We start from the raw sequence: 25,722 nt of genomic DNA, 5'->3' as shown, positions 1-25,722 counted from the left end.
TTTTGTCTTATTGGTTGCACAAGTTCTCTATAGCTGGGAGCCATTTGTGTTCTCTGCTCCATAAAGGAAAGAACTGAGACTGGCAATAGAAATTTATTATTGAACTTAGGTCTGCCACAAATTAACTGAAAGGGCTTGGATATCTTATTGGGGTTTGACCTGATAAATTGTAAAGTTTCCCAGCAATGAGATCTGGGTTTTCTACTGCTTCCTCTCTAACTCGGTTTCCGAATTGGATACTTTTAGGACTGAACTGTCTGTTCAGACTGTAAATGTTATCATGAAGAACTCTGTTCTTTCACCATAATTCCCCAGATCTTTGTAAACTCCCTTTAGAAAGACACTGCTGTATAGATATGAATAAGAGAAAGTCTTCTCTTAGAACACACAGTCAATCAAACTTTTGAACCTGGTGCACTCAGAAAAATGATCTATTTAACAGTTATAAACTACGAGGTGTAGGGGGAGGGGAGGATGCCAGTAAGACATAGGTTAATTAGTACAGTTGATTAAATGGATAAAAAATTAACAAACATTTCTTCACATTCCTTGCTGGTGTAAGTCAATTCTCTAAGGTCTTTTAACATCATTGCATTCTGGGGTAGAAAGAATCAATGAGATGATTCTACCTTAGGGGTAATCAAAAACATGAAACTCTCCTGTGAGATTTAAGTCTTACCTTCAGCTTGACTCTCCCAAGATAGAGCATACTCCCACCAGTCTCTGATACAGAAGCTCACTTCTTTCCTAAGACTCTTTTGTTCTTTCTCAGAATAAATTCTTTTTGAATGAAAAGAGAAAGAGAAGGAAAAAAATCAAACATTTATAAACACAAACATGACAACAAACCAAGGCAAAGATAGAAATATATACACAAAGACATAAAAAGTTGGAATAAATTGCTGCTAAGGCATTATTCAAATATAAGGTTTTATAAAATACATAACCTCATAGTTGTAACCATGTTGGCTGACCAGCTGCTACATTAATTATCAAGTAAGACATTTGATTAAGAGCTCACTAAAGTGGAAAACGATGGTAATAGCCCTTATAAGAACTGAGCTTAAGATGCGCTTAAATATTTCCACAATAAGCCACACATTCAGTAGTAAAGCACTCATTCAAAAAGCATATGATCTTGTGTCTAACAGGTTTTTAAAGACTATTTTCCACATATCTTGAGTAGAAGAAATGAGAACACTACTGTCAACAGGAACAAAATGAGCAGACTGCTGAATGCCACAAAAGATGGTTTGTTTTGTCTTCAAAAAACAATCGAGGGCAAAAGAAAGGGCACTTGAAAAATGACATGCATATTTTTAGCAAAAGTGATGACCACTCATATGATTTAACAGAAAATATGTCACATCTACATAATAGCTTCATACTTGCTATTGTGCTAATTGAACTATGTACTTTTGATGCATTCCCTATTCATCTTAAAGTGTGGGTAACAAATGATGGAAGTCAACAGTCACGGCAGTTGGACACACAGGATATCTTTCTTCTATGACTCTGAGTCAGTCTTCTCAGTGGATTACTAAACACATTCCAGAAATCTCATAAGTTACTACTGGTTTAAAAATGGATATAATTAAATATGAGTAAACCTACCGCAGAGCTTGATGTAATCTTTAGGCTAATTAACACAAACTATTTACAACAGACTTTTATTCCACTTTTTTAAAGATTGCTTATATGTTACTACAAGTTCATAGACCTTCCCATCACAGAAGTGACCACCTCCCCAACATATTCATACAAAGAAAGGAGATACCTGCATTGTAACCAGTCTAGGTAAGGCAGATCCAGTAACTATGGTTGTAAACTTTAACCAGAGTCAGCCTAAGATCTGGGAATCTTTAATGAATTTCATTATTTTAAAGGTTTACCAGTAGATACCTCCGGGTTTAGAAGTACTGTGATTTAGAGCAATAACTTCCAATTCTTAAGATCCGATTGCCTCAACTAGGCTGTTTTTTAAAAACTGTGGTGTTACCAGCTGTTCTCCATGGTGAGGGAAGAGATAATTCATTCCCCAAATTGTTTTTCATTTCAGGTCTGACAGAGTGTTACTAAATTCTTTAAAATAAGGCTCCTTTTCTTGCTGTCTCCAAACTTGCTCTTAACTCAGACATTAACTTTCTGTATTAAGACTTTCCATGCTATGTGAACTAAATAGAAGACCTATGAAAGAATAAGACATTTCTGGATAATTTGTTCTATCTTTGCATTCATATTCAATACCAGGTACCGTACTGAGTGCTTTCATCTTCTCTCTTCAATTCTCATGACAATGGCATGTGTATGAGTAATTTCATCTCTTTTAGGTTGAAGAGACTGATATTGAATAATTATATAAATTCCCATGGTTCACTAAGGCAAAGCTCATATTCAGTTATTCTCTCCTGTCTTTTAGTTCAATGTTAGAAGAATGGTTCTTAATTACTAAGTTTTAGTTCATACAGTATGTTCATCTTTGATATGTACATCCGTAGTATGTTACATAGTTCAAAACCTAAATTTTTCCTCCTCTATTGAGACAGATACGAGGGTGCTGTAGGTTTAGAAAAGAAGAGCAAATGGTCAGATCTAAGTTTGGTTCACTGAGCCAAAACAAGAAAAGTGTATGAATTTATGTGCTGATATAAACAAATGTTGCACCAAGCACTGAGGAATTACTTGACCAAATGAGAGGTTGGTTATGGAATTCAGATATTGAGTTGACCTGCTTTAGTCACCCTATACTTCTAGAGGTGCCTGCTGATGTTTGGTATTTTTAATCCTTCTTACTTGTCCATTCTGATCTTTGAAAAATAACACAGAATTTTTTCCCATAGTTACACCTAGAGTTATGTCTGGTGTACTTCCATATTAGGGATTAAAATCAACTTTGATGATTTTTTTTTTCTTGGCATCAGAGATTCAGAAAACAAATTTCAGAAATCAGTTGTCAGTAAACCAGGATCCAAATTCTGTCTTCGAGATACCTTAGTGTCATTATAATTTGAGCTGATAGTAGTTTAGGAGTGCTTGAGAATATTTCCCTTTTTCTTACCTGTCAAGATGCAGTTGATACATCACAGATCCCTAAGCTATGTAGGGAACTCTCCCCTTAATTCCATCCACTTCATTTCTAAGCATCTGTAATAGTCACAGCTGGGTTCAGTGAGAGTTCTGCTTGCTAGAAGTGTGAGATCATGCCCTAAGTAATTACAGTGAGCATGCAGTGAAAATATGTGGTGAATATAATGTCAGGAAATCATGCAAATTTTATTATCATCAGTGAAGTGGTGGCTGGTGGAGAACTTGTCAGTAGTTGCAACTTGAAGCCTCTAATTACCTTGATTTACTTGTAGTACCATTCATAACCTTGCTTCCGTGCTGTTCCTGACAGCACTTTTGCATTTTACAAGAAAGGAATAATGCCATGTAAATAATTTAAAAACAATAAATCATTTAGAGTGGCTTTAAACCAAAACCTAATGCAGTAGCTGGCTGAGTATTTGCTCCACTTGACAGGTAGCTGGCATGCAAGGATTCATCTGTGTCTAAGAGGTACTTACTTTTAAATTCAGAAATCCAAAACAGGCAGACTGAAGAAAAATGAGACCTAAGCCTTCTCCATGCTGAATAGTCCATTTCACCTCACTGAGGCGAAATGGGAAACAGGGAAATTAAATTCTACATGGGATAATTCTACTTCAAACACAGATTTGCTGAGTTATGCTAGGTAAATGACTAATTAAGGCTGATTCTAGAGCAGAGCTGGCTGAGTGTTGGAGGAATATACAAACATGCCGGAGGCACCACCCCCACCCACGCAAGAGCTGAGGGAGAGACTGGAGAGGCTGGGAGCAGGATGAGAGAACAGGGCTAATATATTACCAGTTCAGGGAAGGTGACACTCATTTCTCTCTGGTCATTTCTAATCACACAAGACAAGGCAGATAATGAAAATGAAAAATCCTTTGAAAAACTCCTACTTAACAAAAAAAGGTAGGATGACTTCCTTTAGCCAGAGGGGGAACTGGGGCTGGCAGCTGCCTCCGGACAGTTGCGTTCCATGAGTGCCAAGCATGTTATTATCTCTTTTAATCCTCCCAACAATTCTCTGAGGTAGGCATGATTATTCCCTTTTATACATAAGGACAAAACCTGAGCTAGATTAAGTAATTTGCCTGAGATCACCAGCTAGGAAGTGCCTATAAGGATTAAGTCTGAATCTGTCTGACTCAGGCAGCTCTCTCTGTCCATCCCCTGCTTTGCCCTCTCTTCCAACCCAATTTCTTTCTTAGCTCAATCTAGAAATTCACTTACATCGGTGACATATTTTTAAGATAGTCCTATGAACATTCAGAATGATGGCGTCCCTGGGGTGAAAAGGGGTTCTAAAATCACCTAGTTGGGCTATGTCTGAAACATCCCCTCTTTACCTTCCAGAAATGCTCTCCTAGTTTATTCTGCCTGAATACGCTCATGATAGGGCAATAGGCACACAGGCAGTGTGTCTGACACAGGTAACAGCTCCATTTCTTCTTCAACATTGCTCCTACCCTCTAGGGTTCTTCTTCCCAAGTTCCCAGGCACCTTATTTCCCTTAGTATGTCTTTCTCTTTCAGGAGAAACCTTGCCAGGTCTGTTAAAACCCCAAAGTGTTTCTTTCTTTCTTCCAAAATACCAACATTCACATATGTATGTCCCTGGAGCAGTGATTCTCCAACTTTCGTCTGCATAAGAATCACCTGAAAGGCTTGCGAAAACACAGATTGCTGTCTTGTGAATTAAAAATTCACAATGTAATGCCTTGGTTCATAGTAGGCAGTCAGTGAATGTTAGTTCATTTTTTAATTGTAAATTTTTAATGATCCACGTTTCTTTTTTTTTTTTTTTTTCCTTTTTTTGAGACAGTCTCGCTCTGTCACCCAGGCTGCAGTGCAGTGCCACAATCCCGACTCATTGCAGCCTCCGCCTCCTAGGTTTAATCATTTCTCCTGCGTTAGCCTCCCGAGTAGCTGGGACTACAGGCACGTGCCACCATGCCTGGACAATTTTTGTGTTTTTAGTAGGGACGGAGTTTCACCATTTTGGTCAGGCTGGTCTTGAACTCCTGGCCTCAAGTGATTCGCCTGCCTTGGCCTCCCAAAGTGCTGGGATTACAGGCATGAGCCACCACACCTGGCCTGATCCACATATTTTCCTGATTTAAGTGTATCCTGGCACTCCCCAGACTTTAGGTTTCAGTTTTCATTTACCAGCAGGAGTTTCCTTGGATTAATGAATTTAGAAGGAGGAAAATTAGGGGAATATTTTATCCGTTTATTTATACTGTGTGAAGAAGCAAAATGTAACATACTTGCTACCCATGTCTACATGGCACGGACAAGAGACATTGTAGTGTCACCACAGTGGTGCTACATTTATATCTTTAGAAGAGTGTACTCCTTTCAAACATTATTTGAAATGTTCTGAGGAAAAAAGGGTTACTCTGTAAGAACTAAAAGCAAATGGCAGAGTCTTGCTGGCAAAATCTGCTAGAAGGTTACTCATGCTATTGAGAGGCCAGTACATTTGCTAGCCGTGAGTCACTGATGAGAAAGGAAGGAGTCAGGGACTTGGTAGAGTGAGTTATCAAAGAATTTTGCCTTCCACAGAAAAAAATCTTTATAGAGGAAGGAATCCAGTAGGGTTTTATCAACTGCTAAGGGTTCTCAAAGTGTGACCCCAGGACCAGTAGCAACAGCATTACCTGGGGTCTTAGAAATGCAAATTCTCTGGTCTTACCCCAGATCTTCTGAACTTCGGGCATGGGGCCCAGAAATCCATTTCAGCAATTTCTCCAGTTGATTCTGATGAGCAGGAAAGTTTGAGAACACGGTCTTAGAGAGAGTTTTCTAAATAAAGTAACAAAAAGATTAGAAAGTGCGTTGACCTAACATTTGAGCTGTGAGTCTGGTCTACCATCTCTGGCAGAGTCTTTCATAAGGACAATTAAAACGAGCAGATGCTCAAGAAGAAAGGTCCCATAGCTCTCCTCTGGAGTGTGGGGATTCTCAGCCCTGATTATATGTTAAAATCACTTGGGAGCACTTAAAAACAAATATTATTCTGTTTTTTACAATAATAGTAATAACAATAAAATACTGTTCCAGGCTACCTCCTAGCAATTCTTAGTCCATTGTTGTAAGGTGGTGCCCCTTGTTTCCGTATTTTGAATTCTTCAGCTAACTCCAATGTGAAGGTCTGAGTTGTGAGTTACTGTGCTAGAGACTTGAGGCTGTGAACATGGCAAAACTTAATACTGTAAGAGAAAGTTAGTAGTATTTCCTTAAAGCACGATTTAATTAAATACTGGAATATAAACACCTACCATTTAGCTGAGTTATCAAAGCTCATGTCCCAGTGAAGAGACTCTACAGAATGCAAACCACGGTCATTGTTTCTAGTATGAACAGGCTGTTCCTAGTATGAGAGGCTGTTATGCAGCCTTTCCAGGGCTCCTGGGCATTAGAAATGTCTACCCTTAAATCAAGCCCACCACCCTCTTTGCGACTATTTTCTGAGGGGAAAATAAAAAAGTTCATGGAAAGAACTTTGGTTTCAGAGTGTGACAATCTGCACTGTGGCACCTATCTTGCCGTTAACAAGCCCAATAATGGCCAGACATGGTGGCCTGCACTCATAATCTCAGCACTTTGGGAGGCTGAGCGGGGAGGATTGCTTGAGCTAGGAATTTAAGACTAGCCTGGGCAACATGGCAAGACTCCATCTCTCTACAAAATAATAATTTAAAAAAATTAGCTGGGTATGGTGATGCACACTTGTAGTCCCAGCTATTCAGGAGGCTAAGGTGGGAGGATAACGTGATCCCAGAAGGTTGAGGTTACAGTGAACCGTGTTTGTGCCACTGCACTACAGCCTACAGGGTGGAGCAAGACCCTGTCTCAAGAAAACCCAAAAAACAAACAAAAACAAAAACAAAAACAAAAAACAAACAAAAAAAACTTCACAATAAGGCAAATAACATAAATATTCTACACCTGTTTCCTTGTCTGTCTTGCTCAATAAGTTTCCTCCCAGCTCAGAAATCATAGCTTTGCTCATAGTTTCGTTTCATAGAAAGTGGCTATTTGTACATTTATGTATTATTAAGAGACCACATAGTCCATTGGATCATAGATCTCAATCCCCAAGTCTTATTCCTTTGGCTTTTTCATTTATTAAAGTTAAAATTTTGCTTTTTGGTAAATAAGACAGATGGTCTAAAGGAAATGTAGAAATTGCCAGAATTATATTCATACTGGAAACTAAGAGACTCCATGTTATCTTACCCAACTGTAAAATCACAAAAGCCACCAGGAGCAACCCATTAAGTTACCTGTAAAATCAAGTTTTCATGGAAGAAAGGGTCTCATGGAAAGAAGGGTTTCATGGAAGAAGGGTTTCATGGAAAGAAGCGTCTCAGGCTGCATTTTTTTTTTTTTACACTACTGCTAGATGTGCTTCCATTTGATTTTGTGATTCTTTCTTATTATGAAGCCAATTTATAAGCTAAGACTGAGAAGGGATTGGATGCAGCACATTCCTTTCCTCTCATAAATGATGGTCGAGGTAGTATGTGATTCTGAAAGGTACCATATGAAGTATATCACACAATTATTATGCTCCATCCATCATGATTGGTTTCAACTGCTGAGTTTGGAAACCATGCAAGGATCAGATTCTAAATGGAGTACTTAGGAAGGAGACAGATACCGCCTCTGTCTTTATTACCTTGTACTTTATCCCTCTTACATTTAATGTAAATATTCCTTCTGCTGTACCATAAAAGATATTTTTCTTTTATCATCTCTCTCTCCTTCATTTCTTTCTTCTTTCTCTCTTACTCTAATGTATCTTCAACTATTAAACCAGAAGATGTCATTTGAAAGTCTCATGAAACTTTTATTTTTGTTGAGGCACAGGTAAATCAATAAATGCCAATTTTGATTTACATGATTTTAACAAACTTTGATTCACATGCATATACACACACACACACACACACACACACATTTGCTGCCTCCTTAGCAAAACCATCTTCCCTTTAACCAAAACATGGCCTTGGAGGTAGTCCCATGACCCAGTGCTAGAGGATAAACCAAGAAGTATTGGACCAGCAGAAATAAGACTTCGTGAGATAAAGATGCACAATACCTTCTAATTAGCATGACAACTGATTGTTACCAGGGAATATGGAAATATATTTATTGGATTTCAACAAAAATTATTTGTGTAATTAGCAAAGGAGACTTAAAATGGTATTTTAATTTGGTAAGTAAAGCCTACATTATAACTCTCTTATTTGGATATATGTAGTTTGTAAGGAATGATTTTTGGTTATAACACCCATTTAAAACAATATTTTGACACATACTGAATTTAGAAATAGCTTTCAATAGTTATACCACAAAGTGTTAGACCAAATCTTTTAAAAAAAAAAAACGTTCAATCATATTGGTCTTAATAAAATATTAATAACACTAGAGAGCAAAATTATTTCAACTATTGATAAGTAGCAATTATTTAAATATAGCAAATTGCATTTTACCCCATCTTTTTCAGTTTCCATCTCATGTGTATTTATTACACATATGCTATATATAACATGTGTTACATATACAATATATTGACATTTTATATTCATATGGAGGACCGCATTTCTAGAGGACAATCTATGACAATTGGTAATGAAGAAAGATCCTAAGTAGATGAATGAAGGTAGTGTGACTTCACAAACAGAGGCAGCTGCAGTGCTTTTATGAAAACTAAACAACCAAACCAAAAACTAAGGAACAAAAACTCCTGTTGAGGGCTTAGTAAGAAGGATATGGCTTTAATTCAGCAAGAGATACAAACTATATATCAAGACATGTTCTCCAACTGTGAGCTGTGGAGTATTTCAAATACGTAAGAGTTTGTCAAGTAGAGTTACTTTGGTGACATAATTTGTGTGGCAGCTAAGAGGCTTGGGGAATTGGATGCCTAAGAGACGTCTCACGATCTATTTTATGTTCACTAAATATTTTATGATATTTAGTCATATCTCCTGTATTCTATCATATCTGGATGTAAACAACAAAAATTTGGGGTGAGAGAAGTTTCAAGCTAAAACAAAGATGGATGGATTAATAGTGAGATAGATGGGTAGGTAGATGGATGAGGACTATTTTAGCACATACAACTCCAGTCCCAAGTCTCTGTATCCTTTTAAATCAACTTTATTAGTAAAAAATTGTTTGAGCCCACAACCCGAATGTTTTATATTTATTTAAAAGTTATGGCCGGGCGCGGTGGCTCAAGCCTGTAATCCCAGCACTTTGGGAGGCCGAGACGGGCGGATCACGAGGTCAGGAGATCGAGACCATCCTGGCTAATACGGTGAAACCCCGTCTCTACTAAAAATACAAAAACTAGCCGGGCGAGGTGGCGGGCGCCTGTAGTCCCAGCTACTTGGGAGGCTGAGGCAGGAGAATGGCGGAAACCCAGGAGGCGGAGCTTGCAGTGAGCTGAGATCTGGCCACTGCACTCCAGTCCGGGCGACAGAGCGAGACTCCGCCTCAAAAAAAAAAAAAAAAAAAAAAAGTTATACATAGGTACCACTATATCAATACATATTTATCAGCAATACATACAAAAACAATGTAAAATATTTTATACTAGTTTATAGCATATCTAATGGGACATTTTTCTTGCAATAGTCAACATTTTAATCTACTTTATCTTCTATCTTTCATCAGGAGATGTAATTCTTGTTCACTGGCACTTTTTGAGCTCTTACTATGTTCTAAGTACTGTGTTAAGCTGTCTAGGTGATTGTCATAGGGATTGTCATATCTCGTCTACTGTGTGCTTAGTACCTCTGAAAAGGACACAGCCTACACGTAATAACAGCTATTAATGTGGATATATGGTTCAATGCGGACTATGGTTGTCATCTTTTTATCTTCCATCCAGAGAGTACTGCCTTCTTGGAAGTAAAGGAGGCAATAAACTGAATGCTAAGTTAGAGAAGTTTAAAAATCATGTATACACAAATGTATGTGTATATTTTATATACTAAATCTAAAGTATTTCATTAATATCAATAGTAAGCATTATAAATGAATGTTATAAATGAGGAATTTATAGTATATTCCTATTAGGTCTCAATTATAATTAAAATTAATGTGTATAATGCATGTAAATTATTAGTATATATTTTTAGGTAAGTAGCCTAAGGACAGGAACAAAATTCAAAGTCCATTTGAGAACTTACTATGTTCCAAGCACTGTGATACATTTTTCTATGTGCATTTTCTCATTTAACTCTCTAAAACACCTGAGAAGCTAGGTACATCTATTATTCCCAGTTTATAAATAAGAGAACAGGCTTAGGAGAGATTTTATAATTTTCCCAGTATGATATAGCCACAGAAGGGCAGATATAAGATTAAAATCTACATCATCCTGGTGAATAGCTAAGGCTCTGGGATCAATTCTAGATTGATTTTCCTTCCTCTTTATTAATATGGTTGCTTCAGTGCTTCATTGAGATTAAAATCAACAGGATTTAAATACCATTTATAGAGGCATGTTCAGATAAGTCACTTGTAAATAAACATTCTTGTGGTTTGCTTTATTATGAATTAATGATAACTTAGGCTATCAACTCTGCCAGATTTTAATATACATTTGATAACTGTTTTTATAACAGTTAAAGCTTGACTTGAAAAAAATGTAGGAGTAGATAATTGCTAAAATTATGAAATACAACCTGCCAGGCTAGGAGACTAATTGCTTCAAGCTTCCTTGTGAGTACATATATTTCCTTCATAGAAGCACGTAATGTAAATATCTAAGAACAGAGCTGAAGCTGTATTACAGATTAATCTTCTCCTTCTGGTGAAAGAGTTTTAACAGTACTCTAAGTGTAGCATCTTTGTCTCTTTTTGTCTCTCAGTCTCTTTCTTTGTAAGTGTTTCTGTCTCCTGATATATTAAACCACTTAAAAGAGACAATATTTTTGTGGAAAAACTTCATGGTCATACTCATTGTAACATGTCCTGAGTTCTGGAGGTCACAGCCTGGGATCAAGAGGTTGTCCCTAAACTCAGTCTCCTCTGTGGTAAAACACCAACCTTTCAGCTGAACTATTGAATTAGTGCCTCAGAAACATAATTCTAATGAATGCAACCATATGTGGATGATACATGGATTTTGGACAGAAACAGAGAGACATGCTAAAAGCTTCATAGTGTTCCCAGAACACTATAATTCTTGACTAATTTTTATTACTTTGGTATCAGCTTTGTGCCAAATGTAGGCAGTTTTTATTTTTTAACCCAATCTGTAGCAAAGTGATTGCAGAAGCAGATTTCTATGTAGAAGGGAAAAAGTAGCCATACATGGTAAGTATTTACATTTTATGATGTGGGGGATACCTACATTAAGAATTTAATTTGCGTTTTGCAGACAGATGTTCTGTTGTATTATTTATATTGCTACAAACTTATTGCCACTTACTCTCAGTGATGAGACTAATGGTTTTCTATACTTTTGCTATGTAAAATCATGTTATAGAGAAACTTGTCTCATTTTATGGAATCAAAGACGATTGGTTCTGTGATTGGTTAGGTAATATAATCTTCTCAGAATAAATAGTAATAACATCTTTATTTTAGCAGGAAAGTAAGAGCTTTACTATGTAGAAGTATAGTAGTCAAAGGAAACAATTGTCCAAACAATTTATATTAAAGAAGATAAAAAAAAAAGAAGGAAAAAGAGAATATTTTCTTAGAGATAATCGTATACATCATGCACTTTATAACAACATTTCAGACAATGATGGATCACATATACAATGGTGGCCCCGTAAGATTATAATACTACATTTTTACTAATTTTTTTAATGTTTAGATGTGTTTAGATACAAAAATACGTACCATTGTGTTACAATTGCCTACAGTATTCAGTAGAGTAACAGGTACAGGTTTGTGGCCCAGGAGCAATAGGCTATACCATAGAGTCTAAGTGTGTAGGAGGCTAGACCATCTAGGTTTGTGTAAGTGCACTCTATGATGTTTGCTCAATGACAAAATCACCTAACAATGCATTTCTCAAAATCTATCCCTGTCAGTAAGCAACATATGACTGTATTAGTGAAAACTAGATTTTCACCAGATGACAAATCCAGATAGCTAAATTCTTACATCTGAATATAGTACCTGCAACTGCTTCATGTAAGGCCAAAACATTTAAAATAATTATTTTAAAAGGGATTATTAAGAAATAAAACTATCTCTATTTGAGATGACATAGTTTTATATATATATATATATATGTAAAATTCTAAATAATCCACTAAAAATCTGTGACTAACAGTCTCAGCTAGATCGTGACATACAACAAATCAATATTTAAAAATCAATTACATTTTTGCACTTGCAATAAACAGTCCAAAAATGAAATAGAGTAAACTATTTCATTTACAATAACCTCAAAATAAATAAAATTCTTAGGAACAAGTTTAACAAAAGAAGTGTGATACTAATACTCTGAAAACTACAAAACATTATTGGAAGAAATTAAAAATCTAAGTACACAGAAATATATCCTGTATTCCTGGATTGGAAGACTTAATATTGCTAAGATGGCATTATTCCCCAAACTGATTTATAGATTCAACACAACCCCCATGGTAATCCCAACTGGCTTCTTTGTAGATCCTACAATGCATATGGAAACTCAAAGGACCTAAAATAGCCAAAGTAATTTTAAAAAAGAAGAACAAAGTGGGAGGAGTTGCACTTCCCAATTTCAAAATTTACTATGAAGCAATAGTAATCAAGACAATATTGGCATAAGAATATGCATAGATCCATGGAATAGCATCGTGAGTCCAGAAAGAAACCCATATGTCTGTGGTCAATTGATTTTCACTGAGGGTGCTGAGACCATTCAGTGAGAAGAGAAGAGTTTGTTCAATAAATGGTGCTGAGACAATTGGAAAGTCACAGAAAAAAGAATAAATTTGGGCTACTACCCCATACTCCATATGAAAATCAACTTGAAGTGCGTCAAATAATTAAATATGAATGCTGAAACTATAAAACTCTTAGAAGAAAACGTAAGGATAAATTTTCATGATCTTGGATTTGGCAGTGGTTTTCTAGATACATTACCAAAAGAATGAACATCAAAAGAAAAAATACATTAATTAGACTATCAAAATTAAAACCCTTTGTGCTTCAAAGGATATTATCAAAAAAGTGAAAAGACAACCCTCAGAATGACAGAAATTATTTGCAAAACATATCTGATAGGGAGATCATGTCAAGAATATGGAAATAACTTGTATAATTCAATAATAAAAAGACACATAACCCAGTTGAAAAATGGTTAAAGAATACGAAGGGACTTTTTTTCAACAAAGATACACAAATGGCCAAAAGGCACATGAAGAGATGTTTAATATTTTTAGTCATCAGGAAAATCCAAATCAAAACCACAATGAGATGCCACTTCACATTTACTTGGTTGGTTATAATCAAAAGTCAGAGAATAATAAGTGTTAACAAGATGTGAAAATTTTGGAGCCCTTCTTAACTGCTGGTAGGAATATAAAATAGTGCAGCTAGTTTGGAAAGCAGCATGGTGGTTCCTCAAAAATGAGTACATGGAGCTATCATTTGATCCATCAATTATACTCCTAGGTATACACCCAAGAAAAATGAAAACATATGTCCACGCAAAAATGTGTACATCAATATTTATAACAGCATTATTCATAATAGCCAAGAGATGGAATCAGCCCAAATGATTATCAACTGATGAATGGATAAACAAAATGTGGTATATCTATATAATGGAACATATTCAACCAGTAATAGGTATGAAGTACTGATACATGCTACAAGTTGATAAAATATTATATTAAGAGAAAGAATTCAGTCCAAAAAAACACGTTACATGATTCTATTTATATAAAATGTTCAGAATAGGCAAATATGTAGAGATGGAATGTAAATTTGTGGTTGCCTGGGGCTGGGGGTGGGAGTTTGGGTGTTTTGTGAGATGATAACCGGAGTACAGGTTTCTTTGGGGGATGCTAAAATGTTCTAAAACTGATTATGTTAATTGAGTGTACAACTCTGTGAATATACTAAAACTATTGAATTACAGAGTGTAAATTTGTGAATTGTGTGGTATTGTGAGCTATATTTCAATGAAGCTTTTGCCAAAACAGTATTACTTCTGAGGCAACAGTTACACAATTTTGGTATTAAGTATTTAGCCCTCTCCACATGGGTTTTTCAGTTGTATGTGTGCAAAATAACCTACATTTTAGGCTTTTTTTTTTTTTTTTGAAAAGGACTTCATTTGGACTGGATAAGCAAATGTCCAATGCACTTTCAAAATAGATTCATTTAAACTTGGTTTGTGACTTATCAGCATTGTGAAGTTAATGGTTGAAAAGGTCAAGAGATGTGAAATAGGAGAACAAATTCTTAAGACTTTTTTCTTTTTAAAACAGGTGCACCCTATCCTGAGAAACAGTTGATGTAACCCTTATATCCATTTTTGTTGTTGTTGACATCTCAGCAGAAAATACTATTTTCAGAAAGTATTGTTTTGCCAATGAGTTATACATTTACAACCTATCGTTCTTACCCAGCTATGAAAATTATCTTAGGGCTGTGCACCAGAATCCTGAATTGCTGGTGGAAGAGCCGATTCTGTTTGCTTCTTGTCTCTCTTTTGCCTGTGCACCTTTCTACTTAATAAATCTGGGAAATGTATTAGTCACAGCGGTTTTGGATTCTGCTTTCCTAAAGCTCTGTTCTAAGTGAGCTGTTGCACTTCTAAACGAAAATTTCCCTGTTCTTTGCCGTCTTTCACCCTGTGCTTTTTCAGACCTAAAATGTCCAAGTATCAAGCAGATGAAATTACATTTGGAACATAGGTTTGGTAGGAAATGACTCCATGCTTTCAGCAGATCTGTAGTTTCATTATTATTATTTTTTTTAAAAAAAACAAGGGACTGTTAATAAAAGATTCATTGAATCCAGTCCTTTGTCTCAAGTAACTACTGTGTTTAGATAAAATACTTAATGCTGTAAAATAAAAGCAGTGCTGCAGGCTATTTGCTGAGATACCTGGATGGTTATAGTAGACTATATTTTTGTTTAATTTTTAGAGGAGAGGGGTTTTAGGTACACTTGGATATACTTGAATACCTTTGTATGTGTGTGTGGCGGGGGTGGGGAAGGGCATTTGGACTAAAGTGGCTAAAACACTTCTTCTGATCCCATTTGGCGGAAGGTAAAAACGACTTTCTGTTTGCAAGTATCTTGTGCCTATGGAGCATCAGGCAAGGACATTCTGTTGTGCTTCTTAAAAGAACTGGCACAACAGATCCCTTAACTAGAAGTACACAGTCATATGTTTGTGATTGGCAGTATATTCTTTTTTGCCTTTATTTTTGTTTTCCCTCCTCTCTTCATGTATTGGAGTGTGGACCTACATGACTCGGATTATGTCTTACTGTGTTGCTGAATATGGCTGGAGAAAATGTTAGAATGAGTACTGAAAAAACAACTTACCAGAAATCAGGAGTCCTCCTGGCTTCCATCACTGGTTCTGCCACACTCTCTGGCCTTAGATACAATTCCCTTCACTCAACTGATATTTTAAAACACATACCATGTGCAGGGTACTGTCTATATGTCTAGCCTCATTGAATCTCAGTTTTGTCATCTGTAAAATAAAACATGAAATTTAAGCTGTAAACCTGATTGATGATTCTGCCACGATCCAGAGAGCAGAGGTTAACACATATGACTGTTAGAGTACCTTCGCCGCCCCCCCCCATCCGAATTTTTACTCATATCTGCAAATTCCATAGTACAATTATTCACTGAGATGTCCCCTATATCCTTAAGTGGCACTAATAAATTCTAGTAAATGTGCTAAACTAAATTGAAAGTCATTTTAAATGAAAATTGTGTTTGTATATACAGCCTTATAGCAAGGTCACCAGTTGAGCTGTGAAACTGAGCAGCTTATGGTAGAGTGTCACGATTCTGAAATGGCTGGAAGTTTCTTACAATCTGACTATAAGGGATGTAAGATATTTTCCTATTCTTGAAAGACTGCTAGATTTTATTCCATTAGCTCTTCTATTTTTCTTCCTTTTTCAAGGAAAAAAAAAAATGACCAAATGCACATAGAAAATAATGTGATTGTAGCCTAATAGTTGTTGGCTAAAGTTCTTAGTCTTGGAGACAAACAGAACATGGGCCATGAGCCCTTTTAGAAACTGTCCTTTGGCCGTGGTTGTGGATGCTTCAGCCCTGCTCAGGGTCAATATGCTTCCTCACAGTGGGAGATGGAGAGAAGTAGTCCTGCCTGCCCCTCCCCCGCAACTGTTTTTTTGAGATGGATCTCACTCTGTCATTCAGGCTAGAGTGCAGTGGCATAATCACCATGCTCTACAGCCTTAACCGTCCAGACTCAAGTGATCCTCCCACCTCAGCCTCCCAAGTAGCTGAGATTACAGTGTGTGCCACTACTCCTGGCTAATTTTAAAAATTTTCTTTAGAGTGGAGATTGTACGGGTGGTCTCACTATGTTGCCCAGGCTGGTCTTGAACACCTGGGCTCAACCAGTCCTCCAGTCTCAGCCTTCCAAAGTGCTGCATTACAAGCATGAGCCACCACACACGGCCATCCTTCTATTCTTCTCATTTCTCCCTACCCCAAATCAACATGGATAGGTCTTCATTTGTTCTAAGAAGTGCTGTGCTGTTGTAAGTAGCTTAATTAATCAAATGCATCTTTGATGATCCATTTATTAATTCATGTGTTCTTTCTTCTAGACAGCAAAGGACTGAATTTTGTTAAAACCCACCCTTGCTCGGAAGGCATTTATAAAGAAAACCTCCACAGTGAAACAAAAATTCAGGGGAGATGCAGTGTGAGGTCCTCTCCAGGCCGTGGTGGGTGCTCTTTGGCTTCTCTTCTCTGCTGGGCCTGTGGCCACATGTCCCCCTACCCACCACCACCACTGCCCCCATGCCCATGAAGGGCTGCTCCCCCATTGCCGCACCCTGCAGTACCTGAGCCAGGGGAGGTGGTGTTCAAAGACTTGGCGAAGGTCATGACACTGAATTACAAAACACATGGGGAGCTGGGTGAGGGCACCAGGAAATCTGTGTTTTCAACATATCTCAGATTCAATACAAAATCCCATGAATGCAGATCATGATGTTTAAGGACAGGATGCCATCACCCCTCCTGTCTCCACGTCCACCAATACTTAGATTCTGGGGAGCAAGTCCTGTTGGATGTGGAGACCCAGAACAATAAGGAGGTTATCGAGTACATCAGGAAATCTTGGGGAAGAATGAGGAAACCCCCAAGAAAGAGGCGAAGGAGAAAAGCAGCTGTCTCACGCAGCCCACTTTGGCCCTGGAAAGTACTGTCTGCAGGATTGTATCTGCAAAGTGGAAGGACAGATGCCCTGCCTAGGCCTGATACCCAAGGAGATGATGGGGAAGTGCAGAGCCACTGTGAAAGTCAGTGCCCAAGACTAACACCCAAGGCCACTGTGGGCTGAGGCGATTGTGACTGACCAATAGGGAGACTGGTATGGGGTTAGCTTGGCCCCAGGCAAGCCCTTGATTCTGTCCTTGAAAACTCTGGAAATCCTTTTGCAATAAAAACTTCCCATTTACACACCTGTATAAAAAGGGCATGGGGAGAGGAACATCGGCAGGTGGATATCCCTGCTCTTTGAGTAAATAAAAGGCTTTCTAATCACTGAAACAAAACAGCAACAGCAGCAACAACAACAACCACACCAGTTCACAACATCCCAGGTTTTAGGCAGCAGAATCATCTGGTGGGACTCAGTCTTGATACTTTCCCATATGTGTCTGCTTGGATTTTTCTCATTTTGGTTACAGTTGCCATCACTTCTATTACCATCCCCCTGTTCTTGTACAATCCCTTGCCCTTAGTGAGAAGGCCAACTTCTTAAAATCTTTTTTTTTCTCTTGAATACTAAAGTAGACTCAAGGGGATATAAACAGATTACAAGAAACACAAAAATCCTGCTTACCAAGCACTGTTCTGCTATCACTATTGTTGAAATCTTAAGAAACGTTGAGCTTTCAGTAATCATGTAAAAATAAACAATCATTTCAGTAGGAAAAGGTAGGAATAGGGGCTGAAAGTATTCAGATTAAAAATAACAAAGTTATTTTAAGAAGCAACACTAATGATCTTTGGCTGGAATTTCAGGTAGACTGCCAGGGGAGTTTTGGCTGGCAGGCCTGATGCCCTTCAAATCACACCACATTACAGCCTTCACCTGTGGGTGAAGTTGATCCTGCAGGGCACCTTTGGCAGACAGAAGAGAAGCAGTGATTGGATCTTGCTGTCTGTCTGGGGAGACTCAGGCAGGAGTGCCACCCACAGGAGGTTGAGCTAAATGCATTACTTAGAGAAAGGTAAAGCGATATACACAGACGAAAAATACATCCTCAAGCCAGAAGCAACAGTCAACAACATAGCTAAGAAAGTAGGGTAGAATATGGGGCAGGACAGCAAAATGTTAGACTGTAAATGGAAGAATGACAGACTTCACCAGTGACACAAATGTCAGAAGCTGGTTGGAATGAAGTATATAGATCAGGTGAATTGGTTTTAGACCAAACTCCGGAACAGTGATTGAAAGCTGGCAGTTCTCTGATGTCTTGGGTCCAGACCTCATGGATTGAAGAGAGCAACATGACTTAGAAGAAAAAGCAGAAAACCTAGTCTTTGTTTAATGCGGTTCATTTCTCACAGTTAACTTCACTGTTTATGACTTGTAGAAAACTGTAATGTATTATCACTGTTCTTCAATAGAGAAAGTAAGACAAACAAATAAATGGAAGAATTAGAATTGAAACTTGATTTTCTAAAACCTAGATCTATACTTGGGTATTTGTTGAATGTTGGTTTTTCAAAAAGATTGTCTTTTTGCCGATCAAATCAAAGGATTTAGTACATTTTTGTTAGTATCGACATACCTACACAAAAAGCACATTAGCCTTAAAAAACTACTAATTAGAATTGATTAACATATGGAGGAACAAATTAGTTATGTAATCATGTATATTATAATTGTCAATAAATTATGTAAACCTATAATAGTATGCAAATGTTTTATAAACATAAAATTATTCTTCACTCTTGAATAATTATGCAGGTCAATCTTTCAGAAATCAGTGGGAGTTTTACTTTTATTTGTAATTACTTACATTTTTAGTCTATTTTAAATGAACAACTAGATTTCCCTCTGTGTATCAATAATTAAATATACATGTTTTAGGTTAATTAGGATGATTGCCAATAGTCACATTGTTTCTGGTAGCTTCCATTGTAATAGTGCTTCAAGGTGATTACTGGTTCTTTAACTTGTGTAAGAAACAATACTCCTTTTTGTAAATTTTACTTTAAGTTCTGGGATACATGTGCAGAACGTGCAGGTTTGTTACATAGGTATACATGTGCCATGGTGGTTTGCTGCACCTATCAACCCATCATCTAGGTTTTAAGCCCCACATGCATTAGGCATTTTTCCTAATGCTCTCACTCCCCTTGCCCCCAATCCCCCGACAGGCCCCGGTGTGTGATGTTCCCCTCCCTGTGTCCACGTGAAGAAACAATATTCATGAACTACATTAAAAACTCAGGAATCAGTTTTTTGCTACATGTATGCTTTTCCTGGAATACGTAATCTACTGGGAAACATTATGAAAGAACATGGGAGTATAACTGTTTTGCTCTTCAGGGTAGTTATTAGCAAAGGCTCTAAAAGTACTCTGCAATCAATTTTTATTGTCGGCCCTTTACAAAAATCCTCAAAGTCCAATAATTGGCTCGTAAAACTAAATAGTAAAAGGAAAGGGGAAAATTAAGTATGGTACATTATACATGATATCATAAGTGGAAACCTAATCTATCACTATTAATGCATTTAGTTATTGATAAGCATGCGTCTAGAGTCACATTTTAAACTTTTGGTCCTAATGTTGTCACAGACTCACTGGCAGCCATTGCAGTGGTGTTGCTGCCATCGTCTCCTCTGTCTCGATATTCTATCATGGAAATCAGGGATACTAACACTGAAAAACTCTGAGAGAAAACCATTTACAAAGAAATTTGAAATTCTGAGAATAATCAACAATCTTTTTTAACAAATGTGCTGGCAGTTATATATTGGAGTATTTACATGACAGTAGATGTTCTGAATGGATGTGGAACAGGGGAAGTTTTAGGAGGGTGAGGCAAAAAAAGAATCAGAGGCTGGGGGTGGTGGCTCATGCCTGTAATCCTAGCACTTTGGGAGGCTGAGAAGGATGGATCACCTGAGATCAAGAGTTTGAGACCAGCCTGGCCAACATGGCAAAAACCGTCTCTACTAAAAATATAACAATTAACTGGGCATGGTGGCACGAGCCTGTAGTCCCAGCTACTCAGGAGGCTGAGGCAGGAGAATTGCTTGAACCCGGGAGGCGGAGGTTGCAGTGAGTCAAGATCATGGCACTGCACTCTAGCCTATGTGACAGACGAGACTCTGTCTCAAAACAAACAAATAAACAATCAGAAAAATAAAAACATTAATTAAATCCTGGCAAAATTAATATGGTCACACAGTACATATTTGTGTTATGTCTATTAAATAAGTTTACTTTTAAAGTACTTACTGTTGAAACACAGTAGGTAGCTGGAATTATTTACTCTTGGTTATTGAAATCAATATATTTGTCAGCCACATCATTTGGGCAAGTGATAATAGTATCTATTTATAATACTTTTCATTTTTATTAATAAATACATTCTGAGATATCAGTATATTTACTGTTCAGATTATTTGGCTAGCATTACCCTTAGTTGTGTCTGAACTTTCCTAAAAATAATACGCATCTTATCTGTTTTTGCATTTGAAAATTAAACTGCTGCTGGTAAATAAATTTATTTTCTACAATGACAGCAGTTAATGTCCTTCTAAGTTAATATGTGAAGGAGCTTTTCTATCTCAATAAGTAACATCGTTGGTTCCAAATTAGCTACTTTAATTCCACTGCCACATTGTTTCTTAGATGTCATACCATGTTTTTTGGAAAATTTAATTTTACTTACTATGTGACTGGCTGGTCATCCGGGCATATATTCTGGAGAAAGACTTTTAAAATAAAGCCATTCTTAACAGCCAGAATGTAGAATATAGTCTTATTTTCTAAGTATCTATAGATGAAGGAAAGAGTATCTTCTTGTACTATGTTCTAGGGCCCTACACCTGAAACTGAGTCTTTGTAAGAAGATAAAGTCAGCTGCGGCCCTACTAGCTGAACTGAGTGCAGATACAGATTTCTGTAATAACTGTCCAGAAGCTCCTACCCACAGGCTGAAATTTATCCAAGTAATTTTTATAAGATATTCTTATTCAAAAATTATCTTCCTATTTATGACTAGTATTTCCATTTCCCGTTTATTTCAGTTAGCTGCATGTAAAGCAGTTCTTTTTGAAACTGTCAATATTAGATCCTGGAAGGTAATTAATTCCATAATCTAGTTGTACATATCTTCCATCTGTAAGGTGTATATATTGTGTTCTTGCATGTCTGAATGATGGCTTTGAACTGTACCCTTGCATTTATTTTTGCATCTCTATGGGATTGCGGTGTGTGTGTGCATATCGCGTGTGTGTGTCTGTGTCCTGTAATACAGCAACTTGTGGTCTGTTCGTGTCAAATCCTTGAAAAGTTTGGAAAAAGAAAATGAAGAAGACAGGTGGGAAAAAAATGTAATAGGTAAAAGCTAGGAAGTGTATACATATTCAGTATATCTCAGCTATGAATTCACAGATTACTTGAGACTTTATGTTCATTATGCCAGTGTGCTGCATTCTGAGGAGATGGGACATAGTTGCTATAGTGGTGTGATGCTGGGAGAGTGCTTGAGAGCAGAAATGATGATAATAAGCCATTCATCAAGATTTTTATACCAGAATGGCCAATCACAATAGAAAACACTCTCAGACTATAGCTGGCCTGAGGTTCCTTCTGACTACTTTCTATAGTTTCCTTGAGGCACTAAGTGCTTTCTTATGGGTATCAGTGGACTCAGAGAAGCCTATTAGAAATAAATGTAGGTACAGTTGGTGTTCAGTTTCAACAACATTCTCTGATTTTAAATTCCTTTGTGTAGACTTTTAAAAAATATCAAATGATTAATTTTATAAAACTTTGTTGTTATAATTGTATCTATAATTATAAAATTATATTTTAAATTTTGTGTAGCCTTTTAAAGGCTATCAAATGATTATTATAAAAATTGTTTTCACAATTTTATATATTTGCATTATGAAACTTGCATTTTTTTCATCATTAAATCTTTACTGAGCACCTGGTAGGTTCCGGGTGCTGTTATGATTCCAACCATATAGTAGTGATCACTAGGCAGACGATATCTTTACCATATAGAGTCTGCATTCCAACAAAGGAATTTAACCAATATGTGACTAGTATGATGCAGCGGACCATATAATAAGATGTAATGAAGATTAACTTGGTTACTCTGGCCTGGGAGTTTAGTATATGCCCTAAACTATTGAAACAATGGGGCAGGGAAGGAAGGATGTCATTCTAGGCCAAGAAAATATGACCAAGCATAATAGATTCTGGGAAGAGAAAGAAACCAGCATGGCCATCAGGTAGAGTGGGATTGAGATAGCATGAAGTAAGAGATACGACCAGAAAACCAGCCAGGGTGAGAAGAAATGTAGGGCTTCATAATCCGAGGGAATGATTTTGGATTTTATTCTAACTGCTGTGGAAATCAATGAGGAGAGAAACATAATCTGATATGCATTTTTAAATGAAATTCTCTGGCTACTGTGTGGAGTCTGGATTAAGGAAGGAAGCAAAAGGGAAAGTAAAGAAGCCATTTAGGAGGCTATTATGGTTGTTCAGGCAAAAAATGATGACTGAGTGCATTGAGATGAAATTAGTAAAAATGGAAAGCAGTGAATGGAATATATATATATATGTGTGTGTGTGTGTGTGTATATATATATATATATGTTGAGAAAGGTAAACTAGCTAATGGATTATATGTGTAGTGTGAGGCAAAGGGGAGAGTTTATAAATTAGAAGAAGTGTGGGCCCAGGATTTAAGCTCTGGAACATCCAAACATGTAGAAGTTTAGCCAAGGTGGTGGAATTAACAAGTTATGCTAATAAGAACAGGTAGTATGAGTGCAATATGAGTGTGGTATTATGGAAGCTAAGAGAAGAAGGTATTTTATGAATGACCAGCAAGCTGTGCTTAATGCCACAGAAAGGTCAAGTACATTAAAAGTAGAGGCACATCCCTATGATTTGAAAACTACAAAGTAATTGGCAACCTGGAAAAAACAATCTTAGGTGGTGGGGAAAAATTTTGGTTGGAGAAAGCTTAGAAGAGAAGAGGGAGATGAGAAAGTGGTGATGATAAATACAGACTACTCTTTCAATAAGTTTTTTAATAAGGCAAAAATAAGAATGACAGTAATTGAAACAAAACATGGAGTCAAAGGAGTTCGCTTCTTTTAAAGACATGAGATTCTAGGATGTACTTGTATGCTGTTGCGGTGACCTAGAGTGGGAGAAGTGGATAAAGCTAGGGAGAACGTGACTGACAGCAGGATGAAATCTTTGAGAAGGTGAAAGAGGATGACATCCAGAGAATTGGATGACATAGGTTGCATTTGATAGGAATATTATATTCATCATAACAAAGGACTAGATTAATACCTAAGAAAAAGTGTAGATAGGGTTGTATTGGGTGGTTAGGTAGGGGTGGGGACGGAGTGATGCTGAAAGGAATGAGGAATAAGAGAGAAGGAAGATGACCATTTTGAATAGGAAAACAGATGTGAAATAGAGTTAAAAAAAAATAAACCACTAAGACAGTATGTTACTATTGCAAAGTATGTTGAGACTTGTGGTCGTGAATCAATTTAGTAAAATTCTGTGCTTTCTTCCAGCAAAATGCATGAGATGACAAAATTCCACTATCTTCCTCTCTTCTGAGTGATTTCCTGTAGGCTAAATCTGAACACTTGTTGAAAGTTTAAGTTAGAATATTATCACAGAATTTTGAAACTAGATGTGCCCTCAGAGGCCATCCAGTCCTAACTCATTGTTTTCCAGAATACAAAATTATTTCCTATTGATTTCTTAAAACACATCATTCTTGGATTCTATGGTATGTCCTTCACACATGGAATCAATTTTTTTCTCATCTATTTTTCACTCTGTACACCAAGCTTGTCAAACTCATAGCCCGTGTGCCACATGCAGCCCAGCACGGCTTTAAATGCAGTCCAATACACATTTATAAGCTTTCTTAAAAGAGTATTTTTTTGCGATTTTTTTTTTTTAGCTCATCAGCCATTGTTAGTGTTAGTGTATTTTATGTGTGGCCCAAGATAATTATTCCAATGTGGCCCAGGGAAGCCAAAAGATTGGATATCCAGCTGTACACTGTATACATACATATATGTTATCTCAGTTCTTGTACATTTTTATTTTTCTCACTTTATACATTTATATCTCCAATTTGCTTAGTTCATCTCCTTCCTTTCCTTCATTCAGCCAACTACCAGTTCATGTCCTCTTTCTGTCTTCCCTAAATGATAATATCCTTGAAGATTTAAAGAATCAGGTGTTAGGTTTTGGTTGCACTCGCAAAGCCTAGCACAGTTCCTGACTCTCTGGTGACTTTACATTACTGAAGTAATTTACATTACTGATTACTGAGGTAAAGAAGTTTTGGTTTTGCTTCAATAAGTGACAGTGAGTAGGAAAGATGGATCAAAACATTTTTATTGTGATTAATGAATCTGCAGCCAAAGAATATTTGATATCCCAGAGAAGTAGAGCTGAGCATGAGTTGAATTAGCTCTTAATGGAATTGGCACCACATCCTTTAATGCTTCTCTTAGAAAGTCTAGTGATTTTTAAAATGCTCATCATCACTCGCCATCAGAGAAATGCAAATCAAAACCACAATGAGATACCATCTCACACCAGTTAGAATGGCAATCATTAAGAAGTCAGGAAACAACAGGTGTTGGAGAGGATGTGGAGAAATAGGAACACTTTTACACTGTTGGTGGGATTGTAAACTAGTTCAACCATTATGGAAATCAGTATGGCGATTCCTCAAGGATCTAGAACTAGAGGTACCGTGTGACCCAGCCATCCCACTACTGGGTATATACCCAAAGGATTATAAATTACTCTACTACAAAGACACATGCACACGTATGTTTATTGCGGCACTATTCACAATAGCAAAGACTTGGAATCAACCCAAATGTCCATCTGTGACAGACTGGATTAAGAAAATGTGGCACATATACACCATGGAATACTATGCAGCCATAAAAAAGGATGAGTTTGCATCCTTTGTAGGGACATGGATGCAGCTGGAAACCATCATTCTTAGCAAACTATCACAAGAAGAGAAAACCAAACGCCGCATGTTCTCACTCATAGGTGGGAACTGAACAATGAGATCACTTGGACTCGGGAAGGGGAACATCACACACTGGGGCCTATCATGGGGAGGGGGGAGGAGGGAGGGATTGCATTGGGGAGTTATA

General features: G+C 37.1%; 1 long non-coding RNA gene and 1 pseudogene across 2 annotated transcripts in view; one reads left to right on the top strand and one right to left on the bottom strand.

Annotated features, from left to right (window-relative positions):
• LOC117085410 overlaps window positions 1-25,722 on the bottom strand; it is a 67,068-nt gene that overhangs the window by 35,249 nt on the left and 6,097 nt on the right. Inside the window, exons 2-4 of one of the 2 annotated variants that reach the window (XR_004437946.1) lie at window positions 15,624-15,777; window positions 5,750-5,894; window positions 680-780 (exon numbers count right to left, since the gene is read on the bottom strand). This is a non-coding gene — a long non-coding RNA (uncharacterized LOC117085410). The remainder of the gene's footprint in view (window positions 1-679; window positions 781-5,749; window positions 5,895-15,623; window positions 15,778-25,722) is intronic. The other variant, XR_004437945.1, reaches the window with a different exon arrangement.
• Window positions 17,094-17,614, top strand: LOC117085409 (annotated as a pseudogene).

This window comes from Trachypithecus francoisi, unplaced genomic scaffold (assembly GCF_009764315.1).
Source record: "Trachypithecus francoisi isolate TF-2019V2 unplaced genomic scaffold, Tfra_2.0 Lachesis_group1, whole genome shotgun sequence".
In the NCBI taxonomy this organism is placed as follows: Eukaryota; Metazoa; Chordata; class Mammalia; order Primates; family Cercopithecidae; genus Trachypithecus; species Trachypithecus francoisi.
This window is presented reverse-complemented; position numbering and strand designations above follow the sequence as displayed.